Source organism: Pyrgilauda ruficollis, unplaced genomic scaffold (assembly GCF_017590135.1).
Source record: "Pyrgilauda ruficollis isolate IOZ18807 unplaced genomic scaffold, ASM1759013v1 scaffold1027, whole genome shotgun sequence".
Taxonomy (NCBI): domain Eukaryota; kingdom Metazoa; phylum Chordata; class Aves; order Passeriformes; family Passeridae; genus Pyrgilauda; species Pyrgilauda ruficollis.
The window spans coordinates 1-10,251 of NW_024508402.1; the positions used below are offsets into that span (position 1 = coordinate 1).

At 58.3% G+C, this 10,251-nt stretch overlaps 1 long non-coding RNA gene across 1 annotated transcript; it reads right to left on the reverse strand.

Moving 5' to 3' along the window:
- Window positions 1-4,224: 4,224 nt before the first annotated feature.
- Window positions 4,225-6,136, reverse strand: LOC121354630. The gene is made up of 2 exons (XR_005955313.1): window positions 5,979-6,136; window positions 4,225-4,404 (listed from the first exon to the last, which is right to left on the reverse strand). It is a non-coding gene; the product is annotated as an uncharacterized LOC121354630 (long non-coding RNA).
- Between the last annotated feature and the right edge of the window lie 4,115 nt (window positions 6,137-10,251).

A 10,251-nucleotide genomic window follows, 5' to 3' on the forward strand; every position in this document is an offset into this window, starting at 1 on the left:
CATCCTCGCTCTTCCTCCCTTCTCCGACCCCCCTTTCCACCCCCCAAAAAAACCCCAAAACCCCGATCCCATCCCTGGGGGTGAATCCCCTTCCTCCCACCCTAAAAAATCCCGGGATCCGCTCCCTCCTCATCCTCCCTCCCTTCCCTCATCCCCCTTTCCACCCCTAAAAACCCAAACCCGTCCTTGAGGGTAAAAATCCTTCATCCCGCCCTAAAAATGCACCGGGATCCGCTCCTTCCTCTTCCTCCTCCTCCTCGCACCCCCTCCCTTCCCTTTCCGCCCCCCAAAAATCCCCAAACCCATCCCTGGGGCTGAATCCCCTTCCTCCCACCCTAAAAATCCCGGGATCCGCTCCCTCCTCATCCTCACTCCTCCTCCTTTCCCTTTCCATCCCCCCAAAAAAACCCCAAACCCATCCCTGGGGCTGAATCCCCTTCCTCCCACCCTAAAAATCCCGGGATCCGCTCCCTCCTCATCCTCACTCCTCCTCCTTTCCCTTTCCATCCCCCCAAAAATCCCCAAACCCATCCCTGGGGGTGAAGCCCCTTCCTCCCACCCCAAAAATCCCGGCATCAATTCTCTCCTCATCCTCGCTCTTCCTCCCTTCCCCGACCCCCCCCTTTCCACCCCCCCAATACACCCCAAAACCCCAAAAACCCCGATCCCATCCCTTGGGAAGAAACCCCTTCCTCCCACCCTAAAAATCCGCTCCCTCCTCATCCTCACTCCTCCTCCTTTCCCTTTTTACTCCTCAAAACCCCCCAAACCCATCCCCGGGGGGGCTGAATCCCCTTCCTCCCCCCAGAAAAATCCCGGGATCCGCTCCCTCCTCCTCCTCCCGCCGCAGCCCGGGGGCAGCACGGCCCAGAGGCGGATTTGGGCGGCTTTTGGCGGATTTTGGGTGAATTTTCCGGGCGCGCAGGGGTTACGGGAGCGGCGGGCGCTCAGCGCGGCTGATTTATGGCCGCGCTTGGGGTTCACGCCGAGTTCAGGGGGAGCGGCGGCTGCCGGCTGAGCCACGGGCCCGCGGGGGGGCTGCGGCGCCCCCGCCCCAAATCCCGGGGGGCTCAGCCGGGGGGGCTGCGGCGCCCCCGCCCCAAATCCCCGGGGGCTCAGCCAGGGGGGCACTCTGGGGCCGCCCCCACCCCAAATCCCCCCGGGGCTCAGCCGGGGGGGCACTCTGGGGCCGCCCCCGCCCCAAATCCCCCCGGGGGCTCAGCCAGGGGAGGATTTTGGGGCAGCCCCCACCCCAAATCCCCGCAGGGTTTTCAACAAGGAGGGGATTTTGGGGCAGCCCCCACCCCGAATTCCCGGGGATTTTCAGCCAGGGGAGGATTTTGGGGTAGCCCCCACCCCGAATTCCCCGGGATTTTCAGCCAGGGGAGGATTTTGTGGCCGCCCCCGCCCCAAATCCCCGGGGGCTCAGCCAGGGGGGGATGCTGGGGCAGCCCCCGCCCCAAATCCCCCGGGATTTTCAGCCAGGGGAGGATTTTGGGGCAGCCCCCACCCCAAATCCCCGCAGGGTTTTCAACAAGGAGGGGATTTTGGGGCAGCCCCCACCCTGAATTCCCCGGGATTTTCAGCCGGGGGGGGATTTTGGGGCGGCCCCCACCCCGAATTCCCCGGGATTTTCAGCCAGGGGGGGATTTTGGGGCGGCCCCAGGGATTTCCAGCCCCAGGGAATGGAAAAGGGGGAGCAGGGGGGGTCCGCACCCCAAAAATCCCTCGGGGTTTTCAGCCAGGAGGGGATTCTGGGGCCGCCTCCGCCCCAAATCCACCGGAATTTTCAGACGGGGGGGATTTTGTGGCGGACCCCGCCCCAAATCCCCGCAGGGTTTTCAGGCAGGGGAGGATTTTGGGGTCGTCCCCACCCCGAATTCCCCGGGATTTTCAGCCAGGGGGGGATGCTGGGGCCGCCCCCACCCCAAATCCCCACAGGGTTTTCAGCCGGGAGGCGATTCTGGGGCCGCCCCCACCCCAAATCCCCCGGGGCTCAGCCGGGGGGGATGCTGGGGCCGCCCCCGCCCCAAATTCCCCCAAGATTTCCAGCCCCAGGGAATGGAAAAGGGGGAGCGGGGTGGGGAGGGTGTCCTAACCCCAAAATTCCTCGGGGTTGGAGGGGATTTTGGGGATTTTTGGGATTTCCAGCCCCAGGGAATGGAAAAAGAGGGGGAAAGGGAGTGGGAGAAGCTGCGCCCCCCAAAAATTCACCGGGATTGTGGGAACACGGGCGGGGAAATGCAAACAACCCCCGCCCCAAAATCCCTCCGCGGAGAATAAAAGGATTTTCATCCGGGAGGGGATTTTGGGGGATGGAAAAGGGGGAGCTGGGGGGGTCCGCACCCCAAATTCCCCTCCTGGCGTGGCGGGGCCGCAGCAGCAGCCCCCCACATTCCGGCTCGAAGGAGTGAAAACAGTTTATGGAAGGCAGCGGGGGCCTCGCCTCCCGCGGCAGCGGCCCCGTACATTTCCCAAACGTGACTCGGATCCCAAACGCTCCCGCGGCTCCCGCTCCTCCCGCGCCCAGAGCTCCGGGTTCTTTATTTTATTTATTGCATTTATTTTATTTTATTTTATTTTATTTTATTTTATTTTATTTTATTTTATTTTTTATTTTTATTTTTTATTTTATTTTATATTTATTTATTTTTATTTTTTATTTTATTTTATCTTATTTTATTTTATTTATTTCATTTTATCTTATTTTATTTATTTTATTTCATTTTATCTTATTTATTTTATTTTATTTATTATTTATTTTATCTTATTTATTTTATTTCATTTTTATTTTATTTAATTTTAAATTTTATTCTACTTCAATATTTAATTTTATATTTATTTCCTTTTTACATTTATTTTATACCCTTACCTTATATTTTATTTTATAATTTTTTCCCCTAAAGGTATTTTATTCTGTTTCATGTTTTATTCTATTCTATTATTTTATTTTGTATTTTCTTTTCTTTCCGCCTCTCGCCGCTGCAGGACCCGCCCGCCCTCGAGCAGCCCTTGGGGAATGTTAATGAGATGGGAATGTTAATGAGATGGGAATGTTAATGAGATGCAAATTCCAGCAGCCCTTAATCGCTCTCTGGGCCGGCGCGCGTGTTTGTGTGTGTGAACGTGCCTAATTAACGCTCCTAATTAACGCTCCTAATTACCGCAGCGGTGCAGGGCGCGGCTCGGGGCGCCCCGGCCCCGCGTTCCCGCGGGTTCCTAAAAATTCTCAGGGGTTCCTAAAAATTCTCAGGGGTTCCCATAAATTCTCAGGGGTTCCTAAAAATTCTCAGGGGTTCCCGGAAATTCTCAGGGGTTCCCATGGGTTCACGCAGGTTCCCGTAATTTTCTCTGCAATTCCACGCGTTCCCAATTCCCCGCGTTTGATCCCAATTCCGCATTCCTGCGTTTTCCGCAGGTCCCCAGTTCCCGTAAATTGGGGTTTAATTTAAACCGCAATTAATCCCCCTCAGCTCCAGACGCCGGCGGCTCCACAGGTCCCCGATCCCGCATTCCTGCAATTCCATGGATCCCCAATTCCATGGATCCCCGATCCCGCATTCCCACGGATCCCCCCAAACGACATCCCCGCATTTCCACAGGTCCCCGATTCCACAGGTCCCCAAATCGAATTTCCCCCAATTCCGTAAATCCCCAATTCCGCATTTATTCAATTCCACAGGTCCCCAAGCCCCCCTGCCGCCCCCGGGACGTGTCCCCAGCCCCGGGACGTGTCCCCAGCCCCGGGTCCTGTCCCCCCCGTCCCCTTCCCAGGATCGCCCCAGCCGCTCCCCCCTTTCCCCGCTCCGAGCGCCCCTCGAAACCCCAAAGAATTCCCCCAAAATTCTGCTTCCAGCCGGAGCGAGGTCGGCGCCGCTCCCGAATACTCGGGGGAAGCCCTGGGGGGACAGACCGGGTCTGGGGTGCGGACAGGGGTGCGGCGGGGAGGAAAAACGGGAGGGGAGCTCGGGGATCCCCAAAATTCCCCATCCCGCTCCTTCCCGGGGCTTCCACCCCAAATCCCTCACCCGGGGTGGGAATTCGGACGGGAAAATCCTGATTTTCCCCGTTTATTCCGGCATTTAAAACCCCGCAGGGGAGCGAATTCCGGCCCCGAGGGCGCTCCCCAAATTCCTCCGTCCCTTTTGGGTCCGGAAGGAGAATTTGGGAGCGAAATCCGCGGGGTTTGGGTGCTTTAAAAAAAAACCAAAACAAACGAAAACAAGAAGCTCCAGCGGCTGGCGGGGTTTTGTCGTGACCCCAAACGCGGCCCCGCCGCCTCCCCGCGGGTGTTTTTGTTTGCTGAGCAAATAAATCCATGGAAATCCATGGAAATCCATGGAAATCTCGCGATTCTCGCGGCCATTTACACCTCGCCGCCGCGCTCCTTTATTGCGATTAAAACTGTGCAAGATAACAGAAGAGAAAACGTAAAAACAATGATTTTAAAAATAACAAAATATTAAATAATAACAACATAACAAATAATTTTTAAAAAAAAAACAACAAGAGAGGGCTCGGAGCAGACGAACTCTGCGGGAACAACGCGGGGGTTTTTGGGGTTTTTTTGCTGTTTTTGCGGGAGGATTTGGGGCGAACAGTGCCGCCTTGTTCGGCTCACCCCGCGCTCACCCCCATTAATCACCCCCGACACTCCCGGGGCCTCTCGCCCTTTTCATCCCCGGCCCCCGCGGTGACACCGCCGGCTGTCCCCTCCCCGCCGCGGCTCCCGAAACACCCGAAACTCCCCAAAACCACGGAATGTCCCCATTTCCAGCAGTTATTTCGCGCTGAGAGCCGCTCCTCCCGCATAGCCCGGCGCGGGAGGAAAACGAACACGAAATGAGGAAAAATGAGGCGAAAAAAGCCCAAATCGCCTCCCCGCTGCGTTTTTCTCGCCTTTCCCCCAGGAGCTCCCGCAGGGGTGGATGCGGGGCTGCGTTTTTGGGGATTTTGTCCGAGAATTTTGGCACCAGCGGGAGGATTTGCAGCATCCAAAACCCGCGCGGGTGCGGGAGGAGCCGCGCGGAGCCGGGAAGCGGCTGCGGATCCCGGGAATTCTGGCACGGACCCGAGCGGCCCTGGCACGGCGGGGGTTAAACCAGCCCGGGGGGGCACCCCCAGACCGGGATTGGGGTCCCCAGACCCGGATTTGCACCCCCAGACCCGGATTTGTGTCCCCAGACCCCTTCTCCGAGACGCTCAGCCGCGCGAATCCCGGGGCCGTGGGAAGGGGCAGAGCCCCGGGGCGGCGTCCGGGGGCTGCAGATCCCATTTCCCTGCGGTCCCAGCGCCACAAATCCCCATTTCCCGATGTTCCCAGCTCCCCAAACCCCCATTTCCCCAAACCCCCATTTCCCCAAACCCCCATTTCCCCAAACCCCCATTTCCCGGTGTTCCCAGCTCCCCAAATCCCCATATCCCGATGTTCCCAGTTCCCCAAACCCCCATTTCCCTGCGGTCCCAGCTCCCCAAACCCCCATTTCCCCAAAAACCCATTTCCCCAAAAACCCATTTCCCGGTGTTCCCGATTCCCCACATTCCCGTTTCCGTGTCCCGCTGGGAAGGTGCCGCACGCGGGGACGCGGGGACAGGAGGACACGGGGACAGGAGGACACGGCCAGCACGGGGACACAGGGTCGAGGGACAAGAGGACACAGCCAGGACTGGGACACAGCCAGCAAGGGGACACGGCCAGCACGGTGACATGGGGACAGGAGGACACGGCCAGGACGAGGACAGAGGGACACAGGGTCGGGGGACAAGGGGACACGGCCAGCACGGGGACACGGCCAACACGGGGACACGCGTGTCCCTGCGGCTCTGGCACACTGCAGCGCCCTCGGAGCGCTGTCCAAACCCCAGGAAACCGCCCCAAACCCGGGGGCAGCCGAGCCGGGACCCCCGCGTCCCCTCCAGCCCATCCCCGCTCCCGGGGGGCTCACCCCGAACCCCCCTTCCCCCCGCCACCCCCTCACCCTCCTGTCCCTCCGCTCCCCGGGCCGGCAGAGCGCGGCCAAAAGCGGCGTTTTGGAATTTTTCGGGCATTTTCCGCGGCCCTTTCCCGGTTTTTCCGCGGAAACAAACGCTCATTAGCATTCCGGGCCGCTGCCTGACCTCTCCTTGCACCCGCAGCCGGGCGGAGCCGGCGCGGCGGCTGCGCCCGCGGAGCGCCGAGCGCGCTCTAATTCGGCGATTACTGTCACAGGGCCATTTGTCACCTTGTCACCCGCCCCGGGGACACTCGGCGGACGTCAGGGCCCCGCGCCGCCCCCCCGGCGCTGCTTTCATCTCTGCAGATCCAATTAAAGATCGGGGGGTTCGGCGGAGAGCGGGGGAAGGGGAGCGCGGGGCGAGGTTCCAGCGCCATAAATCCCCATTTCCCAAATCCCCATTTCCCCAAAATCCCTGTTTTCACAGTCCCCATTTCCCCACGTTTCCATTTCCCCGCGTTCCACAAATCCCCATTTTCCACAAAGCCCCATTTCCCAAAAATCCCCATTTTTCACAATCCCCATTTCCCCACGTTTCCATTTCCCAGTGTTCCACAAATCCCCATCTCCCACAAATCCCCATTTTCCACATTCCCCATTTTCTACAAATCCCCATTCCCACAATCGCGCTTTTCCCGGTGTTTCCAGTGCCATAAATCCCCATTTTCCCGCTTTTCCAGTTCCCCAAATCCCCATTTTCACGTGTTTCCATTTCCCGGTGTTTCCAGTGCCATAAATCCCCATTTTCCTGCTTTTCCAGTTCCCCAAACCCCCATTTTCCCGTGTTTCCATTTTCCTGCTTTTCCAGTTCCCCAAACCCCCGTTTCCCCAAATTCCCATTTCCCGGTTTTTCCAGTGCCATGAATTCCAATTTTCCTGCGTTTCCAGTCCCCCAAACCCCCCTAAATCCCCCCAAAATCCCCGATTTCCCCGGGATGGGGGCGGCTGGAGCGCCCTTGGAGCAGAGGAGAGCGCTCCCCCTCCCCCAATTAATTCCCCGAATCAATTAAATACCGGCCAGGGCTGCGCTGCCTTCATTAACGCTCCCGGTGTTAATTAGCAACAGGCGGGAGCCGCCCTCCCCCCCTTCCCGCCTCCCCCCTTTCCTCATTAATTAATTGCTGTCAGTAATTAATAGATCGGGGGGGCTCGGCGTGGGGGAGGGGCGGCGGTGACCCCGCCGTCACCCCGGCCCGGGTGGGGGAGGGGCGCGATGGCAATTCCAAGGGGGTGGGGCTGTCCCAAAAAAAGGGTCGGGATTGGGGGGGAGAACGCTGGAAAAACCCGGAGCTGGAGGGAGGTTTTGGGGCGAAAATCTGGGAAAATGGGAGGAGGGGAAATTTATGGGGCGAGGGAAAATCTGGGATATTGAAATGGGAAAATCTGGGATGCTGATACGGGAAAATCTGGGATGATGATGAGGGAAAATCTGGGATGCTCTGGGATGATGATGACGAAAAATCTGGGTTGTTCTGGGATGCAGATCCAGGAAAATTTGGGATGTCCGTGAAGGAAAATCTGGGATATTCTGGGATACTGATCCAGGAAAATTTGGGATCCTTTGTGATGCTGATGTGGGAAAATCTGGGATGCTCTGGGATGCGGGTACAGGAAAAATTGGGATAAAGGTACAGGAAAATTTGGATTCTCTGGGATGCAGATGAAGGAAAATCTGGGACACTGACATGGGAAATTCTGGGATGCGGGGAAGGAAAAGCCGGCCTCGCTGGGGCAGCCCCGCTCCCTTCCCGAGGCTTTCCCGGCTGGAAAATCGCAGCCGCTCATCCTCCCTTGTCCGGGCTCCCTCTGGAGTCGGCGGAGAGAATCGGCACCAAAGCCGGCAATTCCGGGGAAAGCACCCCAAAACGCCGGATCCTAAATGGTCTGTTCCCAAACCCGGCGATTCCAAGGAAAAAACCCCAAAAAAATCCCAAAAAAGCGGGCCTGACCGCCCTGAATCCCGCCCAGGGAGTGACCCGGCAGGGAACGAGGGTCACCCCCAGAGCCATTCCCTCCCCTGCCCTGGGGGGCCTGGAAAGGGCTGGAAAGGGATTGGAGCGGGGAGAAAAGTCTGGGAATGGGAACAAACCAGGGAATGGGAACAAACCAGGGAATTCCTGGGGGCGGGAATGGGAGAAAAGGCAGGGAATGGGGGCGGGAATGGGAACAAACCAGGGAATGGGAACAAACCAGGGAATTCCTGGGGTCGGGAATGGGAACAAAGCAGGGAATTCCTGGGGGTCAGAAATGGGAACAAACCAGGGAATGGGGGCGGGAATGGGAGAAAAGGCAGGGAATGGGGTTGGGAATGGGAACAAATCAGGGAATTCCTGGGGTCGGGAATGGGAACAAACCAGGGAATTCCTGGGGTCAGAAATGGGAACAAACCAGGGAATGGGGTCGGGAATGGGAACAAACCAGGGAATTCCTGGGGTTTGTGGGGTCTGGAACAGGATCAAAGCCAGGGAAGGCTCAGGACCTGAACGTTGCATTTGTTGGGTTTGGTTTTGCTGGGATTTGGGATCATCCCGGGGAGAATTGGGAATTTCTTCCCGGGGGAAGTTTCCTTCCCAGAAAATCCAAGTGCTCCCAGCCAAAGGGACCAAATTCCACCTGAAATCACCCAAAAAAAGGGCCTGGCCAGAGCAGGGTGGCTCCATCATCCCGATCCCACAGACGGGGCAGGAGCAGCTCCGTGGGGATTTGGGAAATCTGCAGCTCATCCCCCCAAAATTCCCTCTGGAAAAAGGGGCCGAGCTCCCAGCTCACAAAATTTGTTTTTTTCCCCCATTCCCCTTGAAACCTAATTAAAAAAAACCCCAAACCTCGCTCCCAGAGCTCCAGGAACGCTCGGGAGCGATCCCGGGATCCCCGGGAGGAGAATCCCGGAGGTGAAAGGGAAGGGAATCATTGGAAAGGGACGGGATTTACGGCCGGGCCGGCTCGGCCGCCGCTCCCCGACGGGGACCGGGGATAATTGGAGCGGGGGAAGCCATCAATCCCGGGAAGGGGGATTTTCCGGCCGGGATACAGCGATTACTGTCAGATTATGACACCATCATATCAAGATCGATGGGGTTTTAAACGCGCCCCAGTTCCGGGCGATTGGTGACAATAAAAACAGTGACAGATCGGCGGAGTCGGGGCGGAGTGAGGGGGGAAAAGGGGGGAAAAAGGGGAAAATCCGCTTTTTGCAGGAATAAAAATAACGGGGAGGGAGGGAGGAAGGAAGGAGGGAGGGAGGGAGGAAGAAGGAAGGAAGGAAGGAAGGAAGGAGGGAGGGAGGAAGAAGGAAGGGAGGGAGGGAGGGAGGGAGGAAGGGAGGTTGGTTCGTTGGTTCCCGCCTCCCCCCGTCCCCCCCAATGCCTCTTTCCTTGTTTTTTTTTTACCAATTCTCGCCTTTATTAATTCCAGAATTCCACAGAAAACCCCCCACGAACCCTCCCCCCATCCCTTCCCTAAGGGGAAACTGAGGCAGGGCCCGTCCCCCGCCCCCTAAAGGAGCCCCAAGCACCACCCCCGAGTGGGGAAACTGAGGCAGGGATTCACCCTCTGCCCTGTAGTGTTGCCCTAAATCCTGTTCTGAGCGGGGAAACTGAGGCAGGGACCCATCAACCCCCTCTCCCCAGTCGCAAACTGGTCAAACTGGGACAGGGACCCCCCAGCTCCCTCATCCCCAGTCCCAAACTGGTCAAACTGGGGCAGAGACCCACCGACCCCCTTTTCCCCAGTCCCAAACTGGTGCAGTCCCCCTCCATCCCCCTTCCCCCCAGTCCCCAGCTGCTCAAACTGGGGCTGGGACCCCCGAACCTTCTTTTTCCCAGTCCCAAATTGGGGCAGGGACCCCCGAACCCTCTTTTTCCCAGTCCCAAACTGGTCCAGTCTCCCCCCAAGCCCACTCCCCCCAGTCCCAAACTGGTCCAACTGGTCCAGCGCCCCCCCGTCCCCACTCCCCCCAGTTCCCAACTGGTCCAACTGGGACAGGGACCCCCCAAGCCCACCCCCCCCAGTTCCCAGCTGGGGCAGGGACCCCCCAAGCCACCGCCCGTGCCTCAGTTTCCCTCCTATGGGATGGATTGGGACCCTCTGGGAACCCCCCGTGCCTCAGTTTCCCTCCCATGGGATGGACTGGGACCCACCCGTGCCTCAGTTTCCCTCCTATGGGATGGAGCGGGACCGCCCGTGCCTCAGTTTCCCTCCTATGGGATGGATTGGGACCCTCTGGGAACCCCCCGTGCCTCAGTTTCCCTCCCATGGG